The sequence below is a fragment of the Caretta caretta genome, chromosome 7 (assembly GCF_965140235.1).
Source record: "Caretta caretta isolate rCarCar2 chromosome 7, rCarCar1.hap1, whole genome shotgun sequence".
Classification (NCBI taxonomy): Eukaryota; Metazoa; Chordata; order Testudines; family Cheloniidae; genus Caretta; species Caretta caretta.
This window is the reverse complement of record NC_134212.1, coordinates 33,221,337-33,235,762: the sequence shown is the minus strand read 5'-3', so window position 1 is coordinate 33,235,762 and position 14,426 is coordinate 33,221,337. Positions and strand designations below refer to the sequence as shown.

Here is a 14,426-nt window from a genome sequence, read left to right as displayed (position 1 = left end):
CCCTCCGTCCCTCCCTGTCCTACCTCAGACCAATGAGCCCATCTAGCACGAGTCCCTTCCTCCACTGGTGCCTCAGTTTCCTTTCCCACCCTCTGTCCATTCAACTGTAAGCTTGTTGGGGCAGGGCGGTCACCAATCTGACCTCCCAGAGAACCCAGGAGTCCTGACTCCCAGCCGCCCCCTTCTGTAAGCCCTTGACCCCACTCCCCTTCCCACTTGAGAGGGATGCAGGAAATCTAGATCCCTGTCCCCTAGAGTTTGCAAATGTATCATCCCCATTTTATCATGTGTGTGTTTTGGGGGCGAATTGTTCAAGTGGTGGACAGATGCAGCATTGCAAAACTGAGGTCCTGGCTCCCACCCACTAGGCCAGGCTGCCCTAGCATTACAATAATGGAGTCCTGGCTCCCAACCCCACGCTCCATCCACTAGGCCAGGCTGCCTAGCTCTTCACGTCTCTGTCCCTACCCTGGTGCATGGCGGCCGTGGGAGAAATCTGGCTCCCGGGGTGTGCTGGGAGGGGTTCCCCAGCCTCGGGCTGGATTAGCTCTGTGCATGCCCCCCACCGTGCCGAATTGGCTGCACAACCCCCACCCCACCCCCGCTGGGGAGGGAGGGGCAGCGGGGCGGCGCTGTAGCTGTGGTGCTGATGCTGCCATTCGAATTGGCAGGCGGATTGCGGGAGCAGCATCCAGCAGCATCTCTTGTTGCAAGGGAGCCAGGCAGGGAGGGGGGGCAGAAAGAAGAGGAGGAGGAGGAGGAGGGTCCACCACCTTTCTATTGTCTCCTGCCTTCCTCTGCAGCAGCTGGACGTACAAGGCCCCCCCCCCGGAGCAGGTACTGGGATGCTGCACCCATCACTGCCCTTGGGGGTGGGGGGCGATGGGAGGGGGTGGGGGTGGGGTACCGCTGCATCCATTTGCACTAGCCTCCCCCCCCCACCCTTTGCAGCCGTAGCAACCGTGGGGGTTTCCATAGCGTTGCAAAGCAGCAAGGTGGTGGGGATGGATTGTGGGGGGCATCGCTGCAAGGGGATGGGGTGTGGTGGAGCTACAGCCGATCCATGCACATTGCATGGGGGTGGGGGGCACCCCCTTCTCACCCCGACATCTATTTTAAGCATCTGTGTGTGGGGGCTGGGGGTTGCATCGCTGCTGACACGGAGCTGGCAGAGGTGGCATTGGGGTGTGTGGATTGGGCAGCAGGGGAGTCATTGCTGCATTGGGGTGGGGGTGAGGGGATATTGGGGGGTGTAACGAGGCAAGCTGAGGACATTTTAGCTTTTGCTGCGCTGTCCAGTGGGGGTAGGGACCTGGCGAAATATGTTTTCCCTGGGGCTGTCTTTTATATATTTATTTTACACGGTGTGTGTGTGTGTGTATATGCGTGCGTGTGAACCTTATCTATAAGGTTGAGGTTATCTCTCTGAAGCAAGCAACTGGCATTTGGAGTTGATATCTTTGCATTAGGAGGAACGCTGGCGGATAGATCATCTGAAATGCTGAGTTAAAAAAATACATATTGCCCAGACGGAGGCAGGGAAGGAAGCAGTGTGAATATTAGCCGTATGTTGTTATTATTCTTTAATTCCATCATGGTTTGAAGAACAGCACTACTGCTGTGATTAGACTAGGATTAACATATTCGTAAATAGCAATATTCTGCTTCCAGATGGGTCTGGCTGAAGATTGGTGATTGTTATTAAGGCTTCACGTTATTATTTAATATTAATGGGATGGTTTCATTCAGATTGGAGCAGATTGGGTCTTCCATGAAGTGTGCATCTTGTGTGTGTTTTGTAGCGTTGTTTCTCACACACATACACAACACCCCAAAGCTTATGAAATTACACAGTGTGGGGTGGGGGGGTTGGCAGGGGAGATGACAGCACAATCTGACAAAATGTTGCCGGCATTGGCTCAAAGCTCTGAACCCCTCTGACCAGAGTTAACTGTAGCGTCTGTATCTTGAAATATTTTGACGTGGGATGGGGAGCATTTCTCTTAGCAAAGTGGGGGTGGGAGGCTGTGTTGTGCCCTTTAAGGGGAGTTTGTCTGGAGAAAGAGAGAAGATTAATTATATTGGAAAGGAGCGGAGGGTTCCCAGCAGAAATGAAAGGCATCCTTGGAAACAAGTGGTGGTGTGTGAAGCCCTGTATAAAATAGGATTTTAAAGAAAATTAACCCCCCAACCATGGAAATAAGAGTCAGTTGCTAAGCTCCTGGCTTGCGTTTGCAGTAGGGTCTGTTAGTTAGCGCAGGCTAGCTGTTAGATATCTCCACTGGCATGTTGCAAATATTTATATTATTAATTTTGTGGGTTAGATTACTCCAGCCCAGCACCTTATCGCTTTTCCAACCCTCTGTCAGACACTATCGCAGCGTCAGGGGCAACGTACCGCTGCCTTTGGAAGAGGGAGGAATTTTTCCTAGATAAATCAAACAATAGCATCTTCGTTTCCGCGATTTTGTATGTGGCTGGCGCCCAAGGGCCTTTCTCCCACCAAAATAAATGAATGTTTGATTTCTACCCTGAAAATAAGCCCCTACCAAACAAGAGCACCCTATGGAGGGGGGTATCTACTCTACTCTAATGAATTTTATTAGGAAACCAACGGCAAATCTCCCAGTGTGAATGGCCCAATTCTGTTGTGTCTGCTCAGCCCAGAACTGGTCCGTCAGGGCGAGAGGGAATGATGAATACGGTTCTGAGGGAAATGCGTCTCAGTCTATCCGTCTCATGTAGCCATGTATTTACATCCCACACTTATTATGTCTCAGGTGTTTGGCTTTGATTTACAGACACCTGCCACGGTCTTTCGCCCCAGGGAACAGACTCCAGGATCGGATACAAATATGCAGCGAGTCTATTTTATAGCTGCCTTTTGATTCTGGCCTCAGCCACATGCCCAGCACTCACTTTGTGGGGGTGGAGGGGAATCCAAGCGGAATTTTAGCGTGGCCCTTTGCCCACGTGAGCATTTCTCTCTGTCTGGATGCACAAGCCAGGTGTTGCAGCGGGGTTGTAGGTCAGTAGGTTTGTGCGACCCCCTGCAGCACCCAGGCCCTTTCTCCAGCGTGTCTACTCGCTTGGGGGCTGGTTCTATCCTGCCAAATGATTTTTGGAGACAGGGCACTGGAAATATTAATCTGAAATCAAGTTGGGTGGATCCAGACCCACAGCCTCACCCCTTCTTGCCACACTGGGGTTGGACTGAGGCTCAACAGTCATGCAAAGAACAGGAGGGATGGAACCTGAGCCAGATGGAGCTTCCCCACACACCCCGTCCCACTGTTGGTGTTTTACACCCCAAATGTAGCCTGGGCTAGTGGCTGGAGCCCTGCTGTGGCACTCGGGATGCTAAGTCCTGCCCTGGGCCTGCTGGGTTACCTGGGGCAAGTCACTGCTCTCCCCGTGCCTCAGTTTCTCCACCTGTAGAAGGGAGATGATGACACAGGCCTGCTTTGGAGTGCGCTTGGAGATCTCTGGATGCAAAGAGCTGGGGGTGCTCTCAGTCTGGTGCCTATGGAGCCAAAGATTGGGTGGGCCAAGTGGGGTGGTTTCAATGTCACATGGGGCATATTGGCACTGGCTTAAAACTGGATGAAGCCGGCTGCTGCTGGTCTCGAACCAACGCAATCCTGCCCCCCAACACTGATTTCTCAGGGCCTACGGGAGATTTCCAACCTGGATTCATAGACTGAAAGGCCAGGAGGGACCGTTAGATCTTCTCGTCTGCCCTGCTGCGCAACAGGCCAGAGAACCTGACCCCTGCACTGAGCTCAAGCCCTTGTGTTTATCTAAAGCAGTGGTATTAGCCTTTCCAGACGACTGTTCCGCTTGCAGGAGTCTGATTTGTCTCACGTACCCCCAAGTTTCACCTCACTTAAAAATAACTTGCTCACCAAATCAGACATAAAAATAGAAAAGCGTCACAGCTCACTGTTACTGAGAAACTGCTTCCTTTCGCATTTTGTCTGTATGAAATTTTAGTTTGCACTGACTTCGCTAGTGTTTTTTGTGTAGCCTGTTGTAAAACTAGGCAGCTATCTAGATGAGTTGATGTACCCCTTGGAAGACCTCAGCGTACCCCCAAGGATACACGGACCCCTGGTTGAGAACCACTGGTCTAAAGCATCTTCCAGAAGGGCAGCCATCTAGCCTGGAGATGAGAACCTAACCCTGCCCTTGGGGGTTTGTTCAAGCGGTTAATCCCCCCTCCCTGTTAAAAACTGGAGCCTTGTTTTTAATTAGAACGTGTCTGGCTTTCTGCTTCCAGCCATTCTTGTGCTGCCTTCCTCGGCGTTACCGCCTTTACTTCAGCGTAGCCTAAGCCCATTCCCGACTAGCCTAAACGAAACGGAACTCCGCCTGGACTTCCAGGTGCGAACTGGTGTGCAATTGGGTGCAGACACCGTGCCTGTGAGACAGAGAAAAGAGCCTACTGAAGGGTTGATTTCCCCTCCTCCCCGTCTCACAGTGAATAGTTGAGAAGGGTTCTCCTCGGAATATTTCACTCGAGGAGTTTTATCACTTCAGATAAAACAGCCCCACAAAAGCCCTGGAGAGCATTCTCCTTCTGTTGCTTTTCCTTATCGGCTCGCTACAACGTTCCACCCAGGAGTTCAACTTTCTTTAATTCACTCCAAATTCTGGCGTGTGTGCCTGCATGTTTATAAACCTGCGCGCTTGGCTATTGCTTTTTCCCCTTTTAAATTTCCTTCTGCTGCCCCTTTCCTCCAATTATAAAACAAAAGCTGGGGCTGTGACTAATTGATACATTTGAATGTTGCAACAGAAGGGAAGAAAACCCCTCCTTCCCCCACATCTTGTGCAATCTCTCTCCTTGTAGTTAGGGGGTTTGTCATTTCTTTATAATAATTTTCCTTTCTTTAAAGTGGTGGACGAGATAAATGTGACGGATAATTTCTTTCCCTGCAGCCAAAAGAAAAAGGAGCAAAAAAATAAATCCCACAAACCCTTTCTGGCCTTAATTCAATAGCTCCCCCCACCCCCACCCCCAAAGCACCAGATTGATTTAGAGTAGTTTGTGCAAACATGGATTTGCACCTGATTTTGCAAACTGGCTTAAAAAGTGATCCTTTATTTGTAAAAAAAAAAACAAACCCCAAACCCTCCCAGTTGTATGCAGCCTTGTAATCCAGAGTGATTGCTTTTCTGTGTGTAAGGCTTACTGCCAAAAAAACCCGTGTTATTTATATGAGAGTGGCATGCAGATGCTTTGACCAAGATTGGGGCCCTGTCATGCCAGGTGCTGCACAGACCCATGGTGAGAGACTGTCCCTGTCCCCAGGACCTCACAGTCTATTTAGATAAAGAGCGGGAAGGGAAACAGAGGCATGGAGATGGACTTACCCAACGTCGGTGGCAGAGCCGCGAATAGAACCCAGGAGTCCTGACTCCCAACCTCCCCTGCCCTAACCCATCAGACTCCAATCCCCTCCCAGAGCCAGGGCTTGAACCCCATCTTTGGAGTCCCCTCAGACCACTGACTTCAGGGGGTTCTGCAGAGCTGGGACTGGAGTTAATTTAATGAATTCCAGCTGATGCCCCAGCGAGTGCCTGCCTCTGCCCTCATTCCCTGCAAAGGAGAGGGACCCAGCTCCTTTGATTCCCCAAGACTTTGGCAGAGTCACTTAAGGACCAATCTAGAGCTGTGCGACCATTTTTGCCCATGGGCATGGCACTGGCAGAGTGTGGGACCTGTCTGCTCCCATCCTGGTGGCTGAGGGGGCAGTAGGCATTGTGGGCAGGGCTGGGCAAATCATCCGAGGGTCCATCCTGTAGCTGCACCGATGGGAGAGTGGGGCTTGGGTATCTCGTGCCCTGGGTGTTCCAGACGGCATGGGGGGCTCTTGCAGAGCAGGCTGGCTGGATTGATGGGTGACTGCAGGGAGCTGCATTGGAGGTGCATGGGCTGCACTCTCAGCTCTGGCACCTCGTGGCAGGGATGCGGAGGACAACATGTAGGTAGAACCCGACCCAACACCCAGTGTGGGAAGGGAGAATTGGCAACTGGAAAGGTATGAGGGAGATTTTGTTCCTGGATTTGTCTGACACTGGTGGAGCAATGCAGTGAGGAGGAAGGGCACTGCAAGGGGTGGGGTTATGGCACTGGAATGGCAGCTGACACTGGAAGGGCATTGCAAGGGGCATCATGGTACTGGAATGACACTGCAAGAAGCCGGCTATTTCACTAGTGGAAACATTCATGAGGCTTTGGAACTGTCTCATCTGGAGGAGTATAATCTCCCTGGGATCTCTACTCTTACTGGAATATCACTACAGTGAAGATGCTACATCTGAAGGGGAGGTACCTGGAGTGCTGGAAAGGCATTGCAGTGTGTGTGTGTGTGTGTGTGGTATAATCCCCCATCATTGCAGTGGAACGGAGCTGCAGCGTGTGTGGGATTATAATCCCCTGGCATTGCAGTGGGCACTGGAATGGGGCTGCAGTGTGTGTGTGATTATAATCCCCTGGAGCATAGGAATTTTGTGTCACTTGAAGAGATAGGCCTGTCCCATGGGTGTATGCTGGGGGTGTGTGTGTGCAGTGGGGCAGAACAAAGCAGAAGGGGACTAGCAGAGACCCCAAGAATGGGTGAATACAAAGGATCACAGAGTATCTCCCTCCTCTGTCTGTCAGGGCTGAGCATGGAGAAGCCAACATGGCCCCCTCAGATTCGCCTTGCCCAGCTAATGGGGGCGCAAATGCAGTGGCTCCTGCCCAGACCTGGGGTTAAAAGCGGCTGGTTAACATGGGTTTAAATCCCACCTTTGATCCTCGTGGGGTGGGTCCCTGGAGCTGTGACCCAAGGGGGTCAGAAGTCAGGATTTATTTTAAGTAATTCCCGCAAAAGCAACTTTTTAAGTCCTAGTCTGACCTCTGTAGAACCCAGGACTCCTCTCAGCCCACTCGACCCCACTTCCCTTCCCGAGCTGGGGATAGAACCCAGGCATCCTGACTCCTAGGTCTTTCTGCAATAACCCACTAGACCCCATTTCCCTCCCTGGAAGGTTTGGTGAAAAGGCATTCCCCACCCCCACACACTTTAACTTACTATCCTAGTGCTCAGTTGCGCACCAGGGGGCTGCTGTGGCAAAGTAACGTTACCCTTCCTGGTAAGTGTTAGGGGTCAGGGCCTTAGACTGTGACCTCTTGGGGGCAGTGCATGTCTCTTTACTTCCTATAACATCTGTGTCAATTTACGGTGCTGTGTAAAGCCAGTGTGTTAAACAGCTCTCTGTAGAGGTGGCTGCATTTCAGCCCTGAGCAAGAGGTCCCTGTATAAACAGCCCCCATGCCCCACCACCCCAGACGTGGCTGCATCTCAGCGCTGGGTGGAGGACCCCTGAGTGGACAGGCGCCCTGCTGAACCCCAGAGGCAGCTGCATTTCAGCACCCAAATCCCAGTGTTGTTGGGAGCACGGAAGGCAACTGCAGCGGTGGTGAGACTGGATTGTGTTTGTGTGGAACAGAGGGGGAGGCCGAGTCGGGTGCTGTATCGGGGGCAGTTGTAGGGAGGAGTACAGGGGGGCCGTGTGCGTGTGCGGGGAATCCCCACTAATTCCATCTGCTGCCTGCAAGGGAGCAGTTGCTGGGCTCCGAGTGATTTCAAGGCGGTTAATTACACAAGCTGCGTGGATGGAAGAGCTCCTGCTTGCTGCTCAGACACAGCTGACGCGCTGGCGGTTCTCCAGTAATGATTGCACGGGGCAGCTTGGCGATGGGGTGGGGAGCGGAGACTGGGTACACTCAGTGCCTAGCACGGGCCCACCCTGGGGGGACTAGGCATGCTCAGTGCCCAGGCTCTGTGGCTCCGGTCCTGTCAGGGTCACAGAGGAGGCCCAGCTGGTAAGCGAGCAGTGGTAAAGCATGCCCCTTCGTGTCACCCGCGGGTGCCCTTGCTATGCCCTCTCCGCCTCCCCCCTCAACAAGGGAAATTCACCACTCAAAAACTTGGTGACAGCAGCGAATGCAGAGCACCGCTGGTGCTTTCTCTGCCATCTCCCTGTCCCCACTGGGACCCGAGGGCTGTGTGAAGGGGGCACCCGCACAGAGTGCCCTCGCCCTGACTCACATACTGGTCGGGGGCTGAGCCCGCAGCCTATGCTGCCTCTTTGCGGCTCCAGACCAGGCACTTGGTCTTAAGCTCCGTTCGCTCCTCCTTGCACTGGGACTTCCCTCTGCCCTAATGCCTGCCCCAGGGGCTGCCTTTTCGGGCCCGAAGGGCTCTATTCCCGGCTCAGCCACAGCCTGCTGGGTGACCTGGGACGAGTCACGGCCCCGCCATGTGCCTCAGTTTCCCCCCGGTACAATGGGGATAATGAGGCTGACCTCCTTTGTAAAAACACTTCAAGATCCAGGGATGAAAGGTGCAGAGCTCGGGCTGATGACACCATCGTGGGGCCAGCGCACTGCGGGTGATAACACAGCACTGGGCAATGATGGGCACTGGGGACCAGCCTGGCTGCATCTCCTGCTGACCACTGCTCCGGGTTGGTACAGTGACACGGCCCGAGCTCTAGTACTGTACAGAACTAACAGGCGGTCCCTGGCCCAAAGAGCCTGCAGTCTGAGGCCTGGCCTAGGCTACAAACGTCTGTGGCACAAGCAGGATCTCCGACCGTCAAGTCTGTGCCAGCAAAGGCCCCTAGTGCAGAGGCAGCTAGGCTGGCAGAGCCAGGCTTTTACTGCTCCAGCTTGTTCCATGCAGGGGCTGGGGTACGCCACTGTGTGTTGGGCTAAGCTGGGTCCACGCTGGGAGGACTTTGCTGGTACCATACCAGGGCGGCGCTCCCGGCACGGGGCTTCTGGGGTGGACTTGGCCTAAGTGTAAGCTCAGAGCCAACAGGTGGAGACAGTTGGACAGGGCAGTGTGATGCAAAAGGCCTGGCCAGCACCGACAGGCTGTGATCTCTGCACGCCAGCAGCCTCACTGTGGTCAAGTCTTGTGCAGCCACCGCGGCTCAAGGAGCGGCTTTGTGGATGCCATGGGGAGCTCGGCCCCGGTGGGTGGGGCGGTGTGGCTGGAAGGCCTAGCGCAGGGAGGGGGAGGAGGGCGCAAAGCTGTTTGGGGCTGTGTCTGTACAGCCCCGGTGCAATAGGATCCTGGGCAATATCGCCATCAGGACACACGGAATTGTGCTGGACGAGGGCAAGGTGTGTCCCAGTTTTGCAGGGGCAGAGTTAAGGCTGTTGTGCAGCTTGGGTGGCATAACTCCTAACCCTCCCATAACCCAGGAAGTGGGTCTAGCCGCCCTCCATGCCCAATGGGGACCCTGACCTCTGTCAGGTGTGTGTTTAGCTGTGCAGTGCCCAGAATGACAGGGGTCACAATCTCAGTTGAGGGGGTCTGTGCAGTCCCTGGCATGATGGGGGCCCCGATAGCAGTCACAGGAGCCTGTGTGGTGCCTGGTCTGACAGGGACCCCGATCTTGGTTGGGACTGTGCAGTGCCTGAATCTTGATCAGGGTCTGTGCAGCACCTGGCACAATGGAGGCCCGATCTCGGTTGGAGTCCACGCAGAACTTGGTGGGATGGGCCCCCCAATTCCTGCTGTGGCTTGTAGGCGCTACCATCAAGCGGGAAGCAGTTAAGCCATGCCTTCTTTTTCTCGCCCTGAGGGCTGATCTGGGCTGATCTCATTACCCTGAAGGCCTGCCTGTCTGACCTGCAATTGCTGCGGGAACTCAGGGCTGGATTTTAAGGCCTTTTGTTAAGAATGTTTGTACTCCACCCCGATACCCTCCACTCTGCTCCCATACGTCTGCGCTAACCAGTGATATTTTATTTATTCCTGATCCCAGCAGGACAAGCTAAGCCCTAATCTGAGCTGACTGCTGCTGAATTATTGAGAGAGCATCGTGTGTGTAAATATAAAAACAGGCATCTTGGGAAAGCGTAGGGGACAATTTCCTGGCGCAAGTGCTAGAGGAGCCAACTAGGGGGGGCGCTTTTCTTGACCTGCTGCTCACAAACCGGGTAGAATTAGTGGGGGAAGCAAAAGTGGATGGGAATCTGGGAGGCAGTGACCATGAGTTGGTTGAGTTCAGGATCCTGACGCAGGGAAGAAAGGTAAGCAGCAGGATACGGACCCTGGACTTCAGGAAAGCAGACTTCGACTCCCTCAGGGAACGGATGGCCAGGATCCCCTGGGGGACTAACTTGAAGGGGAAAGGAGTCCAGGAGAGCTGGCTGTATTTCAAGGAATCCCTGTTGAGTTTACAGGGACAAACCATCCCGATGAGTCGAAAGAATAGTAAATATGGCAGGCGACCAGCTTGGCTTAATGGTGAAATCCTAGCGGATCTTAAACATAAAAAAGAAGCTTACAAGAAGTGGAAGGTTGGACATATGACCAGGGAAGAGTATAAAAATATTGCTCGGGCATGTAGGAATGATATCAGGAGGGCCAAATCGCACCTGGAGCTGCAGCTAGCAAGAGATGTCAAGAGTAACAAGAAGGGTTTCTTCAGGTATGTTGGCAACAAGAAGAAAGCCAAGGAAAGTGTGGGCCCCTTAATGAATGAGGGAGGCAACCTAGTGACAGAGGATGTGGAAAAAGCTAATGTACTCAATGCTTTTTTTGCCTCTGTTTTCACTAACAAGGTCAGCTCCCAGACTGCTGCACTGGGCATCACGAAATGGGGAAGAGATGGCCAGCCCTCTGTGGAGATAGAGGTGGTTAGGGACTATTTAGAAAAGCTGGACGTGCACAAGTCCATGGGGCCGGACGAGTTGCATCCGAGAGTGCTGAAGGAATTGGCGGCTGTGATTGCAGAGCCATTGGCCATTATCTTTGAAAACTCGTGGCGAACGGGGGAAGTCCCGGATGACTGGAAAAAGGCTAATGTAGTGCCAATCTTTAAAAAAGGGAAGAAGGAGGATCCAGGGAACTACAGGCCAGTCAGGCTCACCTCAGTCCCTGGAAAAATCATGGAGCAGGTCCTCAAAGAATCAATCCTGAAGCACTTGCATGAGAGGAAAGTGATCAGGAACAGCCAGCATGGATTCACCAAGGGAAGGTCATGCCTGACTAATCTAATTGCCTTTTATGATGAGATTACTGGTTCTGTGGATGAAGGGAAAGCAGTGGATGTATTGTTTCTTGACTTTAGCAAAGCTTTTGACACGGTCTCCCACAATATTCTGGTCAGCAAGTTAAGGAAGTATTGGCTGGATGAATGCACTATAAGGTGGGTAGAAAGCTGGCTAGAGTGTCGGGCTCAACGGGTAGTGATCAATGGCTCCATGTCTAGTTGGCAGCCGGTATCAAGTGGAGTGCCCCAGGGGTCGGTCCTGGGCCCAGTTTTGTTCAATATCTTCATAAATGATCTGGAGGATGGTGTGGATTGCACTCTCAGCAAATTTGCGGATGATACTAAACTGGGAGGAGTGGTAGATACGCTGGAGGGGAGGGATAGGATACAGAAGGACCTAGACAAATTGGAGGATTGGGCCAAAAGAAATCTGATGAGGTTCAATAAGGATAAGTGCAGGGTCCTGCACTTAGGACGGAAGAATCCAATGCACCGCTACAGACTAGGGACCGAATGGCTAGGCTGCAGTTCTGCGGAAAAGGACCTAGGGGTGACAGTGGACGAGAAGCTGGATATGAGTCAGCAGTGTGCCCTTGTTGCCAAGAAGGCCAATGGCATTTTGGGATGTATAAGTAGGGGCATAGTGAGCAGATCGAGGGACGTGATCGTTCCCCTCTATTCGACATTGGTGAGGCCTCATCTGGAGTACTGTGTCCAGTTTTGGGCCCCACACTACAAGAAGGATGTGGATAAATTGGAGAGAGTCCAGCGAAGGGCAACAAAAATGATTAGGGGTCTAGAACACATGACTTATGAGGAGAGGCTGAGGGAGCTGGGATTGTTTAGCCTGCAGAAGAGAAGAATGAGGGGGGATTTGATAGCTGCTTTCAACTACCTGAAAGGGGGTTCCAAAGAGGATGGCTCTAGACTGTTCTCAATGGTAGCAGATGACAGAACGAGGAGTAATGGTCTCAAGTTGCAGTGGGGGAGGTTTAGATTGGATATTAGGAAAAACTTTTTCACTAAGAGGGTGGTGAAACACTGGAATACGTTACCTAGGGAGGTGGTAGAATCTCCTTCCTTAGAGGTTTTTAAGGTCAGGCTTGACAAAGCCCTGGCTGGGATGATTTAACTGGGAATTGGTCCTGCTTCGAGCAGGGGGTTGGACTAGATGACCTTCAGGGGTCCCTTCCAACCCTGATATTCTATGATTCTATGATCTTTCCCCTTCCATGCCCAGGAGCTGGCCGGACAGCGCGGGGTGTGTGTTGGGGGACGCCTTGCTTTGGGCCTTTTATAAGGGCATAAGAGAAGAAGAATTGTTTTAAAGGCAGCATGGCACAGCAGGGTAGGCAGGGGTGTAGGGTGCAGGACTCCTGGGTTCTATTCCTGGCTCAAGTCCTTTCTCCCCCTCCCCAGCTTTGTCCATTCAGACTGGGAGCTCTTGGGGCAGGGACTCTCTCTCACTGTGTGTCTGTGCTGTGCCTCGCATGGTGAAGGTCCCATCTCAGTCATTCGTGGTCCGTGTAGTGCCCAATGGGGGCCCTGATCCTGATTGGTGTGGAGGCCTGTACAGCGTGAGAGAGAGCCCCAGTTTCAGTTGGAGGGTCTGTGGGCACCTGCTTGTGTTACAATCTCAGTCGGGAGGGGTCAGTCTGTATAGTACAAGGGGGCCCCCAGTCTGAGGTAGAGGGGTCAGTATGGCACAAGGGGGATGATCTTGGTTGTGGGGGTCAGGGTCTGTGCGGAGAGGGGCCCGATCTGGGTTTGGGGGGAAAGGGTGTGTGCTGGGATTGGGGGGTGATCTCGGTTGGTAGGGGGAAGGGGTCTGTGCTGGGACTGGGGGGCGATCTAGGTTGGGGGGAAGGGGTCTGTGCTGGGATCGGGGTGGGGAGGCCGATCTCGGTCGGTGGGGGGAAGGAGTCTATGCTGGGGGAGGGCTGATCTTGGTTGGTGGGGCCCTGATCCCTGTCAGTGGGGGGAAGGGGTCTGTGCTGGGATGGCGGAGGGGGGCCCCCTTAGCTCAGTCAGGGGTGGGAAGGGGTCTGTGCTGGGGGAGGGCTGATCTTGGTCGGTCGGGGGAAGAGGTCTGTGCTGGGACCAGGAGGGCTCTGATCTTAGTTGGGGGTGTGTGGGAAGGGGTCTGTGGTGGTCTCAGTTGGTGGGGGGAAGGGGTCTGTGCTGGGGGAGTGTGGCCTTGGTCAGTGGAGGGGAGGAGTCTGTGCCGGGGGAGGGCCAGTCTCAGTCGGTGGGGGGAAGGGGTCTGTGGTGGGGGGGCGGTCTTGGTTCGTGGGGGAAAAGGGGTCTGTGCTGGGATGAGGGGGACGATCTCTCAGATTCTCTAGGTGCTCTTGTCACGCAGCTTGACTTCTGTGTGTGTCCCCGGGGCGGGGGACGACGACAATGGCAGGGAGAGGCCCCCCCGGACGGGGACACACACATGTGCACGCACACACAGCTCCCCCCACGCGGCTGAGTCAGTCCTAAAACCTGGGTCCCCCCAGGGAGGACTGGGAAGCGCCGTCTCTGTGGCTGACTCAGTCCTGCTGCTGAGATCCACAAATAGGAAGGTGGGAGGGCGGGAGGTGGAGTGGGGTGGGGGCGGTGTAACAGGGGGATGGGAGTGCAGGGAGCTGCTGTGATAGGGGACTGGCGGGCCCTGTCCTGCTAGGGACCGACCAGGCTGAGACCAAGCAAACTTGTCTCATGGATGGGGCGAGGGCAGGGAATGGGTCAGGGTCCGTTCTGAGGCCATGGGAGATTGGCTGGGCAAGTCTCTCTTGGTGAACGCAGGGCAGTTGGGAGCAGAGGGCAGAGAGTATGTGTGTGCGTGTGTGCTTGCACGGGAAGGTGGCCCAGCAACACCCCATGTTGGTTCTGGGCCCAGCATGGCCAGGCTGGTGGTAAAGTGATTTTGCAGGGTGGCACAGTTCCTCGTTCCCTGAAATGGGGTCTGGTGCCTCTCAGTTGCATCCAGACCTGACTGCTCCGTGCTTGCCCACCAAATAGGCTGTACCCTGGGGGGGACGGGAGTGTGACTCTCCCCACACCCGCATGCCAGGGCACAGGAATGAGATGGGAGGGTGAGCCAACCCCCCTTACTTCCCCTTTTTTCTTCTGTCTCCCCCCCACCTCACTCTCCCCACGTGGGGGCTGTGCCTGGGAGGGTCTAAAACCATGGATCAACTGGGGTGTGAGTGGAGGGCAGGTGTCAGGGAGGGAGGGAGGGAGCTGGGGGTGGGAGGGCCCATTGCCTGGTTATACATGGGTGCAGGAGGTTGTGAGTCCCAGGCTGGAGGGGCTAAAGTAGGGGGCTATTAATTGGGGGGAGCAGATTGGAAGGTGGGGGAGCACTAGGGAGC

The 14,426-nt window shown here is 54.1% G+C and overlaps 1 protein-coding gene across 26 annotated transcripts in view; it reads left to right on the top strand.

The window, feature by feature from the left end:
- The first annotated feature begins 665 nt into the window (after nt 1–665).
- Nucleotides 666–14,426, top strand: part of NRXN2 (neurexin 2) — a 287,195-nt gene continuing 273,434 nt past the window's right edge. For 23 of the 26 annotated variants that reach the window (XM_048858529.2, XM_048858522.2, XM_048858520.2 and 20 more), the window contains exon 1: nt 666–837. The gene's annotated coding sequence lies outside the window, so the exon portion shown is untranslated. The remainder of the gene's footprint in view (nt 838–14,426) is intronic. The other 3 variants (XM_048858533.2, XM_048858531.2, XM_048858534.2) reach the window with 1 other exon arrangement.